Raw genomic sequence first — 20,591 nt, 5'->3', positions numbered from 1 at the left:
TAGATGAAACACAAACTTTTCTAGATGCTCTTAGGCATACTGATGTTTTGCAGGTGCTTAAATTCAGATGAAGAAAGCTAATACACCCTGATGACTGTAAAAATTATTCCTTTGTCTAGTTTTGGTTTCCTCTCCTGTATCCAAAATGCTTAGTGTTCATACAGTGAAATTGAGTTAGGTATTTACTGGTGATATTGGCTGTGGTGAGCATATTTATTGAAATAACTGGAGGAAGATCAGGAGGGTGGGATAACATCTGTGACAATACTGTGCACTACCAGTTGACAACTTCTGCAATAGAAAACTTGAAAAAAGCACTTAGTCCATGTTAATCCTTATAAAAGTACTTATCTGCCATTCTCCATGCAACCCCCTGCATTTTGGTAATCAAGAATTACTACTGAATTTAAAACCATTGTGTGTTATCCTTTTGGCAACATTAGATCTTGGTAGTGTGCAGGTAAAGAGATATAATTGTTTACAATGTGAAATGTAAATTGTAGATGTGCAACTCATGCATCTGTGTGAATTTCCAACGGTTTCTGTGAAAAAAATGTTAGATGTTAACATTTAACTTTCCTTGAAGAGGGAAAAGGAACAATTTTGAAGTAAAATAATCATGTTAAATTACGTGATAACATTTGACATAGATGAACTATAAATATGCATTAAATAGTTAGACTTGCATTTAGTGTGAGTTGGTTTTGAAGTAGAAATGTGGAAATTCAGGGGCTGTAAAATGACAAATATAGCAACATAAGATCAAAGAGATATGAGAACAGGGGGAAAAAGAAATGGGTGTCTTTTTAAAGTATGTTCTCCAAATCGGACAACACGGTAAAGATTTCTTTCCAGTCTAGATTAATGGGAATTGTAGGTACAGTTAAGAAAGTAAATGAGAAGTTTGTGTTTATAAAGTTGTTGCAGTGAATTAGTAGCTTATTGTGTACTCTTTAAAAACAGTGCCATCCCTAAAAGATCACTTTTTAATAGCAGTGTTCAGCACAATGGAATTCTTACATAGTAAATGAATGTCACTCTGAACACTACTTCTTGACTGCTATACCTTGTAGGGGGAATCAATATTAAAAAAAAAAAAGGCATAATGGCATGTGTTATAAATATAGCTGCCTTGGAAAGTGACAATGTTTCAGTGAAAAAAGCTTATTAGTATTCAGTATCATCAGTCATTTTACTTAATTTTGGTGTAGCAAAATGATACACCATATTAACATTCAATGCACAGTAGTGAGGGTGAAAATGGAACTTCAAAACATCTTTGAATTAAACCACAAACCATGTAGAGGATCTCACAGTACAGCAAAAAGGTAAGTGCAACTCAGGGCAATGTGGATGAATAATTTTGCGGTTTCATTTAAAGCTGTTGTACACTTGTATTGCTGTATCATTTGACCAAATGAATTGTGTTTTGTTTTTCTTAATTTCCTTTCTGGTTTTTAATTCAGTCCTTTAAGATTCTGGTGACACTTGAATTTGTCTATGTACTTAATATTTGAAACCTAGTCCTAGAGGGAGAAGCACACTAGCGATAAGTATGAAGATTTAAAATAATGTTACTTCAGAATAGCTGCTGGGACTTCCTTGAACAGATGGCTTTAACCTGTAAGGGTAACTATATCACGATTCTAATTAATCACGACAACACGGACCTGTTACTGACTCAAAAAATAATTGCAGTTAGAGATTCTTCAGTCAAACTTTGGGGTTTGGTTTGTGTTTTTTTTCCTTTCTTTTAGTATTTCATTCTTAGTTCAGATCTAAATATCCATATGGTCTGTATGCAGTAGGGCAGTGTCAAAAGATAAAAATGTAATCTGCATGTTGGCAAAGTTGACAGTAGGTATTGCTTCATGCAAGATCCCAGGACTTCAAGGGGAGCTCTTGAACTGATGACTCCAACTATTTATCTTCTCGGCAAACAGTATCCTGTTTCTTTGTTCCATTGCTATTGTGAGTGAGTTTTCTTTCCCATCAATATATTCAATAGTTCTCCAAGCCAGCTTTTCAGTGATGTATTTATCTTCCCATCTGTCATATATTTTATTATTGGATCTGGGTTAAATTAATGTACTCTTTAATTTCTAAGTCCTAAGTAATTTCTTTGACCATTTCTGTTAAGAATGTAATGGTTTGATTTTTCTGGGGCTTTTTTCTGGTTTTAGCCTGCTTAAGATGAGTTGTATCTTTGCTGTTAGGACCTTATTACTTCATTTTTTTTTAATGTAAAAAAGCTGATTTATTATTTTACTGCAATTTTTACTGTTTCTGATTATGCCCAGTGGGAACTTCAACTGCTATAATGTAAATGTCAAAATACTATATAAATTGCCAGTTCCTATTGGACAATTATTGTTTTCTAGTCTGAAAAACCCTAAGGTATGATGGTCAAATATGAGCAAAGAAAAAAAAGCAAATATTTAATATGTTGTTGTTTTGGTTTTTTTTAAAGAAAACACAAGGCTACCTCTGAGATTTTTTTCACCATTGCTCTACTTTTAATTGTGTCATTAAAGTAAAGATATGAGATAATCATGGTTGTAGCTCTGACTGCTTTTTCTTTATTGTTTGTGTCTGGGTTAGCCTGAAACACTGCAAAACTTTCAACTGGTGTAGTGTAATGGCTGGTCAGGTGAAGATCCAGTTGCTATTTCTAGCTGTGAATGAGAGAAACCAGAAATGAAGTGCAGTAAAAAATCAAGTCCCTTTAGGAACTGAGACATTTTTTAAGGAATAAAAGTATTGGGTCACTATTTGTTTCATGATCCTACTATCATTCCTGAATATGCCAAATATAGTACTTAAACAAAATGACATGTGCAAAGTACATTTTGTACATTTCAGGTGTTTTAAATGCATGCCAGTCCAAAGCATTCACTTAAGTGCATAGTTGCAGTTATAAACTACTACTACTCAAATATTTCAAAGATCACAGCAGCTTCCAAAAAATGACAAAAAAAATACTTTGTGTCTATCCATTAGGTACAGACATAGCATAAATATTTTTTTCCTTTGATCTTCGTTCTAGCTCTAATGTATATTCTCCTCTTCTAGAGCTGCAGAATTCCAACTGCTACTCTTTCTTTTCTCTTGTCTGCTGGTGGTTCTTAAGAAGCCAGCTTCCAATCTTTGCAGTTTAGAAAAGAGGCTGCATCAGCTGTTCCTGTTATTTAACCTTTCTCTTTTAGGAGACAATTGTTCCTATTTCTTCTGTAGGTTTCCAAAAGCCTCTCTAAGGTTCATTTCCTTAGCTTTTCCAGTGTTGTAGGAAATCTGATTTTTTTTTTTTAAAGGGTAGATGAGAACAGAAACAGAAAGTGATTTGCTTTATATTTCTATTCCCATTTTCTATTGCCTATAATTCTGTGCTTTATTTTGCCTTTGTATTTCCCTGAACCTGAAGTAAAGATTTGATTTAAGGTGCTGTAACTATTTAAGCTTGCACAAACTCTGTGAATCAATGCAATGTGAGCACACGTGGACACTAACAGGGCTGAAATGTGCCTTTGCAGGATCACATTGTCTGGGCACCTGCCTATTACTTGTTTGCTGCTTATTTTTGCAGTGTAAGGCTGTTACATCACTGATAATGTCGTATCATGTTCTCCATTCTGCTTTCATACTTCTTGTCAAGGCAATAACATTAATTTGTGTCAATTTGAATAATATTCGTTGTCACATAGAAAGATCCTGTGATAGACATGGGCTTTGTTTAGCAAAAACACTTAAGAAATGGCAGTTCTGAGATACTTTTTTTTTTTTTTACAGGGAAGAATCAGAGTGGCTAAACAATTCAAACCCATGATTTTTTTATTTCAGTTGGACCATTTGCTGACACACTAGGCATGTGCTCAATGTAATTCACTTTCCATGGTGCAGGCTAAATGCTCCATAAATACAGTGATCAAACTTCATCTCAATTTCTGATTGCTGCTTTTTTCTTTGCTGAGTGATTCTGAGCTCCTCAATGCATATTTGTTCTTGCTGTGGGAGTGCTGAACATGCCTGTCACTTTGGCTTTGTGCTCTGCTGTCACTGGTGCACAGGAGAAATGAGTTTTTCCAAGAGCAGCTGCTGCCATTTCTAAATACACCCCACAGCAGAGCTGGGGCTGCTTGGGTGGGCTGCAGTCCTGAGACCCCCTTTGGGAGTTTGCTGAGCTGGCTGGGACCAGCAGAGGGGAGTCTGTGTGCTTGTCCCATACAGGGCACCCTGCAGCTCCTGCCACTTATATCCCATACAGTGACCCAACACTAAAGAGATTCTACCCATAAAGATACCATTGCAAGATTGATTAAGAAGTTCAAAGAGGAGGTAACATGGTTAGGCTGTGACTGAGGTTGCTGCTGGGGCTTCCCAGGCTGGAAGTACAGGCCAAAGCTCTTCCTCTTAATTACACAGACTGGAATGCTGTGTAGGCAAAACTGGATATTTCTGAATACTATTAAAAAAACCTCAAAATAAATCACTCCCCTCCTAAACTGCCCCCTACTCAAAACCCCAGAAACCACCAGAGAGAAAAAGCCTCTGTAGAGTAAAACTTAGAGTAAAATTTTTGCATTAAGCTGAGGTCATCAGACAGGAATAAAACAATCCTTGTCAATTATTCAAGGTCAGCAGGTTATCAACCCATGAAAATGCAAATGCAGCCCCAGGAAGTATCAGCCCTATGTTTTGCTTTTGGGTGTTTTTTGACATAAGTGTTAATGACATAAGCCCTCAGTAATAACTTTCTGGGCATCTTTTTAAATGAAAAATGAGCATAAAGTATAATTGAAACAGAGACAGGCAAGGACCATAACTAGTTTCATTTTATGGGGAGGCCAATGCTTCGTCTTTCTAATGTAGGAAAAACAAAGCATGAGAGTAGATTTGATTAGTTTTTACAGGTAGCTGTATTTAAGTATCATATTAAAAAAACCCTGTTTGTTTACACTACCAACACTGGCACCAGTTTTTAATATATTCTGGAACATATTCGGGAGACAGAACTAGCAGAAATGCTGCAAAGCAGTGTTTATATATAGGAAGTCCATACAGCAGCTTGCTGGCACTCTCCAAACTATATTAATTTCAAAGAGACATTGTGGCCAGCGAAATATTAGCATATTATCAGAAATTACTACAGTGATGTCAGGCTGGTACTTAATTACCGAAGGATATCAAACAGAAACAACTGCATAGCCTTAAGCTTCATCCTTTTATATATAAAAGCATTTGTAATTGGGAAGATGAAGTGTTTAATGTATAGACTAAGGGACATCCCATGATTTCAAAGCATATGAAAATATTTCTTGTGATCTAGCACTGGGAGCCCCTGGGGACAGTTACTCATTGCTGCATGAACCAGCTTACCAAGTTTGATGGAATGTTTTGATCAAGCCTATGACACTTAAGCTTGTCCTTTTCAATTGGCAATAGTATCTTAAAGGTTGTTCTAGCATTTTGGCCATCTTATTTCTGTCAAGATTTTAAAATATCACCTATTCTTAACTGTACAAGAAAACCTGTCTATTCATCACTTTTAATTTTGTTTTGGCCGTTACTGGTCCTTTCTCCATATTTTACAGAGGTTTTGCTTATGGTATTTCATATCTGGAGAACTTTATCCTCATGGTTTTACTCTCTACAGACAGTGTTTTAATTTGAAAATGCAAATCATAGAATCATAGAGTGTTTTGGGTTGGGAGGGACCTTAAAGATCATCTAGTTCCAACCCCCAGGCCATGGGCAGGGACCGCTCCCTCTAGGCCAAGTTGTTCCAAGCCGCATCCAACCTGGCCTGGAACACTTCCAGGGATGGAGCGTATACAGCTATCCTGGGTGACCTGTGCCAGGCTGTCACCTCCCTCACAATAGAGTTAGTGTTAGAATTAAATGCTACTCAATGAGATGGATGTTAATAATCCAGGTTTTTCTGACCAGTGATGTTTTCTGTAAAATCATGTCAAATGACTGGGTGTCGTGTCTTCCCATGCAAATATAGTATTCAACCTTTTGAAGGAAATATACCTCCAGATGTGTCTGTTACACTGCTGATAAATGACTAGTAATAATGAACACAAGAGCCTAGGCTGCTCTGTCTTTCTCTACACCTTTCAAGAGTGCTAAAGTAGAAATCTCATTAGCCAAACCTAGAAGAAGCTCTGTTGTACTTAACTGATAATCCTTCACATAGTCTTATTCTTCTGGGCTATTTGGTAGGTCATGAGCAAAGGGTGAAAAACAATGAGTTTTCAATATACATAAGAACAGCTGGATTCTGGCATAAATTTACCAGTGGTAATAAAGTCTCTTTTTCTACATGGATAATGCCCCTGTATGGCTTTTCTTACCCCCTCTTTCAGCATTTTATTACATGTGAGAGACTGCAGAACTATTCTGTAAGTCAGTTGTCTTTAGAGGAGTGGAGGAAGGGGTTTGTGCTTGTGTACTTGATTTATGAGGGCTATATATTTATTTTTTGGCCTTTGAGCCTTAAGTTGCTTTTTTTCCTTTTGGTTATTTTTTTTCTACTTCTTGTGGCTCAGTTCATGTTACAGGTGGGTTCTAGTGCTGTAGTACTCAAAGTATTAGTGCTGAGTTTTTCCTGGGGAACAGACATGTTTTATGAGTACTCAAACCATTTTTGCCATCTGCCTGTCACTTGTTAACTTAAGCTTTAGGCTCTGTTGACCTCAGGATATTTTCTGTAAAGGAATGGGACATTAAGTTCAAATCCTGCTGATGATTCAAATGAGGAAGAGTTACAAAGGGAGGGATGTGGAGAGTGTGAGGAGGGTATGAGCTGTGATCAAGTGACAGCTGCCTGTAGTTCACCTCAGTATCATGAAGTTTGCACAATTCTTCCTTCTAGCTGTTTGCTACAGATGGAAAGACAAGTGCTATAATCTAATGCATGCTTTTTACTTGTCCAACTTGTGCTTAACTGGTTGGACAGATGGAAAGACAAGTGCTATAATCTAATGCATGCTTTTTACTTGTCCGTCTTGTGCTTAACTGGTTGGTCTTGTCCTGTGTTGTGTATGTGATCTGCCAAGAATTAATGTAGATGTGGCTTTCATGTAGGCTTAGGTGCTGCTGCTGAGCTATTGTTGATGCACACTATTTTTCTTACCAGTAGGTAACTGGCAGTGGTACATAGCTCCCTGCTTTTATGTTGAAGGCAATCAATCTCAGTAAAGGCATTTTCAAGGCCTATAACAGAAGTATGATAAAGATTTATCCTTAAATAAATGGTGTGCATTTAATCAATGCACTTTTAGTGTTGCTCTTTATACAGATAGAAAACACATCTTGTACAATAGTATGAAATCTAGCTTTGTGGTTAGCTTTTGCTCATAAAAGTACCCATTAGAGGAAGGAGTATTTGTAAAGCTTTTTATTTTGGGTGAAAATGTCATTACAGAAAGAAAAAAACCCAACAAAGTAACAGTCTGAAGTCTTTGTTCTCTTTTCTAAATAGCCTCTTTTTCTTAGCATGAAACTTCTTAGAGCAAATATTTTAAAGTGAGAACAAGCTGATGGAATCATGGCCAATAGCCAATTGCTCAAGTTGTGTTTTCTTGTTGAATATATTTTGCTGGCACAGCCTGTGTTATAATGGTGTGGATAAAACATGAAAAATGCAATTTTTTCTTATCAGCAATAGCTTTTTTCCTAACATATGTTTTAAAGTTTACATTCTTACAATTCAGTGCCTTTTTTCCATGGTGTCTTTAAAACTTGCAGAATTTTCTAGGAGTTAAGCTAGAGGAAAAAGGAATGATTGAGACAAGGTTTTAAATAAAGGTTTGAGTAAATGTTTCAGAAGGGATGATAGAAAAGTTTTATATTTGTGCTAGAAGACAAAGTGGAAAGCCAGAGATGAGTCAGGGAGAAGATGCCCAGCTATAAATGAAACTGAGGAGAGTGAGATGAGTGGATCCACAACCTTCCTTCGTTCAAAATCTAGAGGACAGTGGAAAATAGGGAGATTTAGTGGTGGACAGAAAGATACTGTGGGCTGTAAAGGAAGTGGCCACATTTCTGCTTTTTGGGATTACATTTTGACTAAGTAAAAAATTGTTTGGATTTGTAAGATTATAAAGGTTCAAGATGATATTTTGTTCCTAAAGACATGAAGATTCAGCAGAATCTTGGGTAAAGGAAACAACATTTGGACACTCATTCAGACAGTGGCAAATTAAGTTATAGGCTAGAAGTACAAAATTTGGGATAAATAAAAGCAACATTTGGACTTCACAAGGCCAGGTTTTCTGGTTGTCAGAAGCACAGAAATGTGACAGGATGCTTTACCCAGAGGAAGGACGTTGTTTGAAGAAGCATTCCGTTATGTTCTAAAACATTAGTGAAAGCAGTGGTGTATCCAGCAGCTAAAGAGAGAGAAAAATTAAACAACCAGTAAATGAGTTGAGAGAGACAAACCTGTGCACTATCCAAGTGACAGTTACATTCAAAGTCAAACCTAGCGACAAAGAGTCCTTGCAGGAAGAGAGTGATGAAGAGGGAAAGTATGATCAGCTTTGAGATGCTTCTGAGAAAATATGGCAGTTGATTAAAAGCAGACTGCTAGCAGAAGAGCACAGCTTCCCCACTCCCCTGTACTTTCCATCTAGTGTGAAAAGTCAAGGGAAATACTTCTTTAAAGTTTGGAAATCAGCTGTTCGTAATGTGGGGGAGGTGTTCATCTGATCAGATGGTGGAAAAGTTTTGGCAAAAAAATCTTGGGACTGCTTGCAAAGGAATGCATTTAAGGAATTTTTTTGTTTTGTTTAGTATGTGGTGAGGTTGGCTTTTGAAGACTAAAGTATTTGATCTTTTCCTTGGTTGTTATAGCTTTGTTTTTTATAGAAACTACTTAGGAAGGTTTTAAAAGAATTCTGAGCTATCACTGGATATATTATGTTGTGGTGTGTCTTTTTTTTTGTTCATGATCTAACTTACTAGTGTCTTATAAAGTGCAAAGGATAATGTATCTTTCCTGTAAAATTACTTCTATTATTTCTTAGCTCTTTTTGTAGCGAGCTTGATCATTTGTCAGATCAGGTTGTGATTTTTAGCTGATGTTCTTTGGGGTCTGTGTTGAGAATTTTGCATTGACAAATCAGTAGGTGAAAAACACACAAAGTCAGTTTCAGGACTTGTGAAATAAAGAGGATATATATGTTATTATAATTAACTGATGTCAGAAAACTTTTATAGAGACTTACTTAATTTAGGATTCTTTGATTTATCTAAATCTGAATGGAAATTTTATCAATCTGGAGGTAATTATAGAGCAGCAATAATTCAGCTAATGTTGATAGCAACTCATTTGGTGTTAAATCATTATGAAGATCTCCCTAAATCTTTAAAGCTGTGAAGTTTTCACTAATAAATTATGGTTTTCCAAGCCATTTGCTCTCTTTATTTGTTATGCTGTTTTTATTATTATATCTAGAGTAAGGCAAACTTACTGAGATAATTGCCCTGCTGAAAAGGAACTCGATTGGGATGCATTGTCTCTGATTCAGAGGAGAGTGGGTCTAAGGGCTAAATCTTCTTCTGTTTGATCTACTGTGAAAGAAATACTTGTTTGAAGGTTGGACACTGAATATTGACTCAGGATTCCAGTTACATTTGTGGATCAATTACAGACTTTTCTGTGCTGGTGTAATAAGTCATTTAAGTGATATTTTCCTTCAGTTTCTCCTGTGTATAATGCTTTGCAGAGGCATTGTGAAGATGAAATCCACTACTGATTTGTGAGCTGCATTGATTCTGCAGCATGAGGGCCATATTAGCACATAAATGAGTTGTCAGAAATCTAATTATATAAAATTATATAAACATAATTATGTATTATCTAATTATATTTTCCTGAAGAACTTCACAAAGACAAACTCCTAGTTTCAGAAATGAAACGTGTGCCAGCTAAAGGATAGATGAGATTGACAGCCAGTAGGGAGCTGAGTTTGAGTAAAACCAGTTTGTGTATTCCTTAAAGAAACATGTTTCTTAAATTCAAAAGAATTGTAAATTGTCTTGAATTCAGCAGGTGTCATATGTAGTTTATTTTAGAAGATATGCTCTTATTTAAAAATGGAGTGTCTAATATATGCCTTAATGAAGGATGCCTTAGGGCATTTCTTGGCTTATTTTTTCTCAAGTAGGAGTATTTATTGACTATTCTCCACCATCAAAGTAAATCCTCTTAGATTTACATCACAGTCACTAGGCATCTAGAAAAGGTGGAGGCATCAGGCACTTTGCTATAAATAGGGACACATATTGCCAACAATAATTTGTAATTTCTAAGAGTGTAGCTGTTTGAATTTTGTTATCCACACTATTGTAGTAAAACATAGGAACACTTACATTGTTTTTCTTGTTATCATTTGTATGTGAAATATCCTCGTAGCTCTTCTACTTAATGTCATTTCCCATAATTGTGTGGTCATATTTTTTGAATACTGAATATTTTTGTTTCAGAGCTCTGTAATTAAATTATGACTTATATCTCAGTAAAAATCGCTCCAAGTTGCAGAGAACATGAGTTTTATGCTTGTAAGGTATGTTTGTGATGAAGTAAATCCTACTTACTTATTAAGATGTTACAAAACAACTTGCTAAGTACCTATTCACAGAATTATAGAATTAGAGATTTGTTTGGATTGAACTGATAAAGCAACATGAAATAGTTTCAGCTCAAGTGTCATAGTCTTTTATCTATTACTTGTAATCATGAATTCTGCTATAAGACATAGAGCTGTGTGCTACAAATATTTAAAGTAATGCTTTGTTTATCCAGGGATTCATTTAAAGAGCATGTCTGGTTTTCATAATGCTTAAGAGTGAACTTAAACTTGGGCATTAGGCATTGGATGGAATTTTTTTTCACCGCAAATAGTAGCACTGGACTGACATGTTTAAGAGGAAGAAAAATCTTTTGATTCTGGCACTCATGGAGATAGATCCCATATAAAGGTATATCCACTGTATGGAAGCATTTCTATAAAAGGAAAACTCCTTTTTCTAGCATGGAAAATGTTATAGAATTACAGAAAACAGATTTTGAGGTCTGCTGTTCTATTCTTCTGCCATAAGGCAGAATAAATTATAACTTGGTCATTTCTGATACATTTGTCTAATGTATTATTTTTCTGGTCCTTTTAGTAGTTAGCACTGTTGCAGTCACTTAAATATACTCCAGTAAATCACAGGTACTGGCTCTTGATAGGTGATAGATGTAGAATTAAAACCAAAAATGTCTTCAAGCATTTGCAGCCCAAATGTAAAAAATTTTGCAAAAGCAACAAGTGAGAGAGGATCATTCGAGAAAGACCAGTACCAAGGTGCTGATACCTGTGCACATCTCAAATTTCTGGTAACTTTATTCATGGCCATTTTAAAATCTGCAACTACTAATTCAGGGAAACATGAATTCCCATTTAATGAACATAAAGCATGCACCTTAAGTAATTTCCTAGGGAACATGCAGACTGGGTATCATTAAAGCTTTTTTCTGTTGCTGCTGTCTCGTGTTCCATGCTTCCTGTGACCACATTCAGGCCTTGGGGATGGTCTGCTATATTCTTCTGGTCTGGGTTGTTTGTTTCTTTTTTTCATGTATCTGCCTATGTACTCTTGTTCTCTCAGTTATTTATAGATGTAAAGACTGACCAAAGCAGCCTTGAATTAGGGACTACAATAAGAAAAAACAGAGCTGTCTAACTATAGAGAATAAAGCCTGGGACTGCAGAAATTTGCCAGGCAGCATAAAAAGAAACTTGTTTGATGTTGTTTTCCACACTTGAGATGTGATGTTTAATTTGGAACTATGCAGAGAATGCCCAATGTGGGATAAATCAGCATTCTGTAGTTTGGGTTTTAATGAATTCATGCAAGTTCAGCAGGATTTACCTTCCAAACAGAAACTGCAGTATAAGCTTTTCATTTTCCTTTTGTAGAGGTAGTTTTGCTGGAATCTCATCTCTAATGAATATTACGTTGTTTACACCTACAGTTTTTGGTCTTCTGTCCATATACCAGCTGTCAGGCAAACACCAAGCCCTGAAATTACTGATTAGACACACAGCACAAAGGACACAAACTGCTACTATTTTGAAAGCTCAGCACTCTTTTTTTCTAAAGATTTTGCACCATTTGAACCATGCTAGTTTTACTTTCAGTAATGATATATTGTATAGCCTGTCTGACAGTGTGGAGTTTATCATAAACAACTCTTTTGTTCAGTTCTGAAGTCAGGTTAACAAGTGTAATTACAGCTACTTGTCATCAGAGGTCATGTTTTTCAATAAAGAAAGAGATGCCATGCCTTTTAAAATAGTTTCTTGATGAGAATTTGTGTCAGCTGCTCATAAGAAGCAGCAGTTTGATCATGCTCTCTCAAAAAAGCTTTTCATCAAAGGTTAGAATCAAACTTTGGCATTCAAGAGACTGAGTTTTGCAAAGAGGCCAAGCAGGCCACATTAACTTTACAAGCTGCATGCTGGCTTGCTTAGGTGTTGTTTTTATTTTGTAGGTTCTTTTTGTTTTCTTTTTCTTTCTTTCTTCCTTTCTCTCTCCCTCTTACTAGCTTCAGCTTTCAGGAGCAGCACTTGTTTTCTGGTGTGGGGAAAATACCACTGTGTCAGGAAATCCTTTGTAGATATTGTGAGATGATGCATTTTTCATACTATGAAAATGCAATTTAGTCTCTGTCTTCAAAATGAGAAGCCTATATCTTGCGCCTCCCAAACCCATCATTTGGCACCTATATAAGAATAAGAAAGGTGTGTTGTTCACAGATTTGGAGACTCCATGTTTACCAGTCTGAGCATATGATTGGGAAAATCTTTGAAAAGCATATTTTCTGAAGAACCTAGTGTCTGTTTTTTAGAACTTACTTATTCTTTTGAAGTTGAGCTCTAATGCCTTTATTCTTGGTCTACTATTCAGATCCAGCTCCAAAACACAGAGCAGTTGGTGTCAGTGCAAATCTATCTGTTCACTTCAGAAGGTCGGAACTCCGGTGCACATCAGGAAGAAAGATTTGTAATCCCATACACTGTACAACTACAGAAACAGGACCCAATTCTGCAAAGCTTATGAATTGTCTGTTTTGGGTAGCTCCATTTAAGGCAGATGTATGACTAATCAATCACATGAAGTGCTACATTTAACAAGACTTCCTTGTTTCTCAGTTCTGCAGAGGTAGTTCATCTGTAATGCATTCCATTCTTCTGTGCAGACAAAACCTAATCTCAGTGACAGAATTTAACCTGCAGTGGAGAAAGTGTCAAAGCTGCCACAAGATCACACTCAGAACCTCTGTTTATGGTTTCATGTAGTTCTGCTTCAATCTCCAAGCTGACAGTCATTATACAAGACACACTATTTCTAAACAAACCACCTTTTCTTGGGTGAAACAAAGTTTGAAAGGTTTTGTTCAGGCTAACACTTGCAAGATAAGATCATAGTTAGACTTGTATGAATGGATATTATGTTTAATTTTTTACAGATATTTTAAAACTTGGGGAGGCAGGCAAGGATAATATATTTGTGCAATCTTAAATCTTTTCTTCATTTCTCTACAAAATATAAATGGGCAACAGAGAGAGTTTGGATATATGAACAACTAGCAATCTCTGTGATGCAGGTAACTGTCCTTGTTATAAAAGATGCTTAGTTTGAGACCTGGACATTTTTAATAGTGAATGCAGCAATTAATTTTACAGGCATAAATGTAGACTCTTCATAAGATAAGTATTTTTCCTTAGAATTAGCATAATTCTTTTTTTTTCTTGATGGAACAAGAAATACATTCCTGGGTTGTATCTGCTGGTAGAAATATGTCATTAGTATCTCAAATTTTGCCGTATGAGTTAAATTTAAGAGCAGGAATAGATTTTTAATTTTTAGGAGTACTGCAAATTAGAACAACATTTTATGTGTAGGCTCAAATTCAATTTATTTATTATCATTCATAAAATACTTAGTGCTAGCATTTAAATCAGAAGTTCCTTGAGGTATGTTTGTGTTGTGAGGTATATATGTTTGTCATTCTTTTTAGAACTGAAAAATGATCACAGGTTTTCAAGAGAAATTATATGGGTATGTAGGGGCAGGAATTGAAAGGGAAAAATAGATTTTCTAGAACAATTTCTGCTCATCCTTTTTTTACCTTTGTCTTCAGTGGCAGTACTGATGTAGCATGCAGTTGGATGCCAATACTTTGACTAAAAGATCCTGGTATGTATAAAATAAATTAATCATACAGTATGCTCTGCCTGTACTGATATGAAATTCAGCTCAGATTTGTATCATATCCTTGCAAGATGGTTGCTTAGGAAAGGAAAACACCAGAACTGTTTACCTTCTCCACTGTTACTTGTTTAACAGGAAGAACAAAAAATAAATGGTAATTGACTTTCCAAATATGGAATGCAACCCACTTTAGAAGCATTTGCTTGGGAGTGGGAAGAGAAAAAATCAATAAGGAAATAAGAAGGTTGCCATCTCTTGTATTCTGTTAGCTGCTGTGTAATAAGATCTCATCAAATAAATCTTATCAGCAGAACAAGTGCATTTAAGACAAGAAAATTTCACAAATTACTACAGTTAAGTCTGCCATTTCCCAGTATCTCATGTATCAGCAGCTTAACCATTACTGAATGAAGCGTTAAGCTCCAGTGCATGTGACTGGACGGATTACTATTGATTTTGGTGAAGTTTAGGTCGGGCTTTAGTAGCTGAAAAGATCAGAAGTGGTCAGTGGAAAATGAGTGATAGTGTAGGCTTTATAATCTCATTCATTTTCCTTTTGGAGATAGGGATAAAGAGCAAAATTATTTTTTAAAAAGAGATGCAGCGAGGCTTGGAATGTCTGGTATGCTGCTTTGATTTGGTGTAACACTCAAGTAAGGATGATTTCTTCTATTAGTGCAGGATAAACAGAAGCACTGATTTTTTTTTCTTTAGTCCTTAATGGCATCCATGTTTATTAAAAGACTGTAAGATAACAGAGTAAATTCTTAACAAAAGAGTGAAGTGAGAAGAATCACAAATCCATACTTTTGGTATTTTTGTAGTGTGAGCTTGATTTAAGGGTGGAGTTTAGCAAATAGCACCACAAGTCTTTTCCTTATATAGAGAATTGTTTACTGGTCAGCTGGAACAAATGATGGTTGAATGTTGTTAATCTTTCCAAGTTAATTTTGGTCCTTTATCCTCCCTTTTTTTTTTCCCTCTGAGTGATACAGGGGAATCCTTATTTTCTTGTAGGTTTTAAATACCTGCCTAGAAAGCTTTGTAACTGGTGTAAAGTTAAGGCCACCTTCGTACTGCATTCATATGGCAGGATGCATATTGTTTGCAGTGAAGATTATGTAGTGGGCTAAATTTATTCTTGCTTCCCCACTGATCTCAGTGGGGTTATTCTATGAATACATGTGGAATTTCTTTTGAATTAAGAAACAATATTTCTACATTGACAAATAATTTATTAGATGATCACTCTAAATGACACTATTTGGGAGACTGACATCTGCCATGTTTATCATTAATAAAATAATGGATGTTAAACAGAATACTGTTCTTCTATCAGACTGTTCATGCTGGTTTTGTATTTGTTTTCTGTTGAAATACATCATAACTCTGTTTCTACTAATTTTCTATTCATAGCATTTTAATTATATGGGCTTCCCTCCTGGCATGAATTAATGTGGTAGCACCAGAAATCTAATAGAATATCTCTTCTGATAATAAATTTCAGTCTGGCACAAAGATACTTGAATAAAAATATTCTATATCAGTCAGAATATCACTGAAATTATTGTTTTCTAGGAGATGGCAGTCTCAGGTTTTTAGATGTAGTGTGAAATCTAATGGAATTTAAGCTGGAGAAAGTCCCAGGAGTCAAAATGCCAGCTTAAGACTCATTCCTCCCAAGTTCTCACACCCAACATTCAGGCTTACAGGGCCTCCTGTTGGCTCCAGTGGGAAAGATGGAGATCTTCCTGGCTGGGCCAAGTTCACCCACTGCTGATGCCTTCCAGGACTGCAGGCACCTGGCCCAGGAGTCCACCTTCCCTTTGGGATACTGTGGGACTTAAATAATAGGTATTAGAGAACTGCTAAGACCCTAAATGCATTATTTGATCTAGCTTTTACATTCAGTATATAAAGGTAAAGACGGAAGTAAACCAGAAGAGAGGAAAGGTGTTGGTGAGGGAGGCACAACTGTTCCAGTACTGTAGAAAAATGAGTCTCTTCATTCTCTTTTCACGGTGATTGTTATTCAGCACCATCATGTGAATGTATCCTTGAGTTTGATGTCTCTGTTTTTTATATCCTCTCTGAATGTCAATTTTTTAACCTTCAAAAAACAAACATGGAGATGTTAATGTAAGACTATGTCAAAAGCTGTTTGAACAGTAACATTTGTTTCAAATTTCAGAATTCATATGGTGTGACTTTGAATCAGTTAAACAGAAAATATTGCATATGAAGTAGGTTATAGTGTAATTTTTTCAAACAATTTCAATCTCTAGAGTTATGAAGTGTATTTCCAACTTTAGAATCATTAAAAACATTGCTCTGTCAGGAACTAGTTAGTTATTTTACAGAAAACTCCAGGCTTGAGAAGCATATAATATCTGATTATTCTCGTTTTTCTAAATGGAAATGTTTTTACATACGTGAAAGTAACTATACCTGCTATAAAGTCAGTCTGATTCTTGTGAACTCTGGAGAGCTTGTGGACCTGAGTTCTTTGAGGTTGCTGATAAGCATCATTTAAATTCTCTAAGCTTCGTACATATGTACAAACATCAGTTATGCTGGTGAGGTTGTAGAATGTTTCTCCTCTCCATTCTCTGTGACCTATTTCTTTTAGACCTCGCAGTTATTGGTACAACTTGTCATGTGTTTGCATGTTTGTTTGAATAAAGGTAACAGAAAAGTAATGCCAATGAAAAAAGAAGCTGATACGTTAAGAAAAGTTTGAGTTGAAATGTATGCTACCTTTATACCTCTTCAGAGAATGTATTTTATTTGGGGAATACAGTTTATTGAGAAACAGAAGAATAAAATGTTAATGTTTCTTCTTGCAAGCAAAACTGCAGTTTGCTGTGCTAATTAGAGCAGCTGGATTACACAGCCTGCCTTAAATCCCAGGAGAAATCAGGAAAAGAGGCTGACTTTAAGTATTTCTTACTGTCTCCAACGTTTTAAATTAAAACCTCTTTTGGTTAATGAGCAAAGCTCACAGATTCAGTTTTTATTTGGGAGGAGTTACAGGGAATTCTTCCCTATTCATATTTCACTTGGAGCATGGCCTTTTGAATTAGAAAAACTATCACAGTCTAAACTGTGGCCAAAAGTACTTTTACATTAATCTGAGAAGTCTGAAGTCTCTGATAGATGCCTGAATACAGAGGGAAAGGGAGCACAGAGAAGCTGCAGGAGTAATAAAAGCCATGTTGGTGCTGTCTCAGGTCTTTTGACAGAGATGTGATTTTTACCCAAGGTAGCTCATACATTAAAAGTCTCCACTCTGGGAGATGAATTTGCATGCCAGTTCTTTATCTGCACTGTTTTGTATCCTAAGTTCAAGTTATAACTGCTCTGATTTATTTTTTCTATCCTTTAAAATGTGATTTGGATTTGTGGTAGAGGTCTGCTGGGTATGAGTCAGTGGGACCCTTAGTTAAATTAGCCCTTGAAATCTGACTATGTAAGTCTTTGGTGTGGTGATAGAAATGACACTGTTATTGCTTCTGAGTTTTTATTTGAAAATTTTTATTATGAATAGCTTGTTTGCAATGTAAATATTTGGGTATTAATACTTGTCAACCTTAAACATTAGAAAACCTTTAATGTGCTGACAAAAAACATGGACTAAAAACAACCTTTGAAATGCTGTGGAAAGAATTTACTCAACTAGGGAAGAGAAAAATGTCAGTTTGTCTTGAATCATGAAAAATGAAAATTAATGAGAGTTGCTACATATGTAAATGTGTTGCTTCAGAGGATTGTGGCAGATATCTGCTCCCTTCATCTACAGTAAGGGAAAAAAGCAAAGAATTTGTAGTGAATTGTTAGGGAAGCAAATCTAATGGCAATTAATTGATAGAATAGGAAGAGTGCTTTTATGCTAGGCCAAAATTTACCTTAATCAGACAGGTTGTTCTAGCTTGTAACACCGTAACAATTCTGTGATTCTAAAGTGAGTGATACATGACAAGTGAACTCATGAACTTTCAGAGAGGCAAGAAGGGTGTTTAGTGGAGGGAGAACCTTACCCTTGTGCTATCCCCACAGGTCTGACTTTGGCCTCTTTGCAAAATGGTATCTCTTGATCTGAAATACTTGCGTTTTATTAAAGCAAGGCAAGACATGGTACATTTGGTTTTGATATGCCAGAAAAACCAGAAGGACAGAGTAAGAATCCTTGTGTCCTTTTTGGGATCTCATTAGGCCATGTACCTGGAAATAATTATAGAAGCTTTTAGTTTTAAATATGGAAGTACTTAGAATATTATTAAATGATGCTACAGCAAATTTTAGATACTGACTCCTTACAACTACTATTACCACTTAGTGTTACTACTTATATTTAAACTAATACATGGTTTCATTTTTGGAAAATGGTTTGTTTGGCCAAATGTGATAATATTCTGTACACAAATTATCATACACAAACACCATATACTGATACAGTGTGAGTAAAAGCAATCCTTTCCATATGGCCAGAATTGTTACTTAAAAAATGTTGGTTTTTTAAAAATCTACTTGTGTTTTATTTTCATGCTTTGAATATTCAAACAGAAAGCAAGTTGTTCTGGTCTTCCAGTGAAATATTAGTTTTGAGCTCTGATTGTGACAACCTGGCTGTCAAGGATGGCTATTTTACTGCTAATGCATCTGTCTGGGTCTTGTGGACAAAAGCTTGTGTAGCTTCTGACCTGTGCTGCAGCCCTTTGTATCCTCCTGTAAATGACTGAAAGATTAGTTTGAAAAATCACCAGAACAAGACCCTATTCACTGTTAAGCATCCTATACCCTACAATCCAGTAATTGTAGCACTGTATTTAAGTTAATATTTAATTTTAATAAGCTATTTAATCTTTCTCCATTATAGTTACTGAGTTAGTGTTTTGGAAACATTTTAGCTATTTATTTTTTAAAAATCATAATGAATTATTTCAATCACATTATCATTAGCTGCTTCTCTATAGAATACTTATTTCCACCACACTTTTTTTAGGCACTATCATAATGTTACCTGCTTCAGCTCTAATGTAGCTGAAGGATTTTCTGCTCTAAGTACATTTAGCCTTGCACATGTGCCTTTTGTGTTCAGATACACAGTATCTGAGCTGCAAGTAACTTGCACACAAGGAGTAAAAGTAATTTCTTTGTTAGGTTTTCTCTAGTTTAAAGAATTTCTTCTGGTGGTACCTGTTCTTACTGTGGCATTGAGTTTCCTTAGGTTTTGAAGTTTGTAGTTAGTTTATTACTTTTACTCTGCATTTAAGCTTTTTCTGCTTTTGGTTTTGGGGTTTGTTTTGGTGGTTTTTTTTTTCCCCAAGGGAAGACCTTTCCTAAAATTAGAAGTAATTCCTACCTGTGAGTATCAACACACTTTGATAAATGTTCTTTTGGAAATGAGGAGAAATGAAATCTAGGTCCAGAACCATGTTGAATGTTGAGGAAGGCTGAACATCTGGAATCTGAATTTGAAGTGGGAATTCATTGCTTTGAAAATAAGTCCCAGAGTTATAAACTAATGAATGGACAGAAAGACTTTTTAGCTCAATATACAGAGAAAAGCATCTGAAATTAAAAACCACCCTCCAGACCACTTCACAAGCAAGCTAATGTTAAATGAGGCATATATACTCAGAATTGTAGTTCAAAAGTAAGTTTTGCCATTTGTTGACACCCAGTATTGTTAACATAAAAAAATATTAAAAATTGAGAGTATGGATCTCTATGTATGAAAGCGTTAACATTTATACTAATGTATAGAATTGAATGAATTATAAAGTGTCATGCTTCAGGTTATAATCTCTAAACCAGTTGAGGTCCAGAAAATTTTTCTGTGTTACAGAATCATGGTGACTTTTATGTCTCATTATATTTGAAATATTCAGTATCATTCTGTTAATGGTAGAATTGTAACTAGATAAGACATTGGGATAATGTGCAATTAAAAGTTCTTAATGTTTTGAAGATCCACACATGCATAGAAAAGATAAAAGAAATGCCGACTGTATTTTGCCACAAGTGTGAAATTAAGGATCTTTATTGCCCTGAACATGCAGAATTGCAGAGTTCAACAACCATTGTGCCTACATGTAAGTAAGTCTGTAATGTGCAGGCTAGTCATGAATCAAACTGAAAATGTGTTTATGACTTTTTCAGTCTCGGGAATGAGCCTAGTGTAAAGTTAACACTAATCATTCTACATCATTGATTTAAAGGATGTAAGGAACCAAAGGCAAAGCTTTAAACAAATTATTGCTGCTAGCCTAGTTTAAAAACTTTTTCCATCATTTTGTTAGTCATAAAAGCAAACAGAATTT

This window comes from Chaetura pelagica, unplaced genomic scaffold, assembly GCF_000747805.2.
Source record: "Chaetura pelagica isolate M959 unplaced genomic scaffold, ChaPel_1.0 scaffold344, whole genome shotgun sequence".
Lineage (NCBI taxonomy): Eukaryota > Metazoa > Chordata > Aves > Apodiformes > Apodidae > Chaetura > Chaetura pelagica.
The sequence above is the reverse complement of the archived record's forward strand: the minus strand, read 5'-3'. Positions refer to the sequence as shown.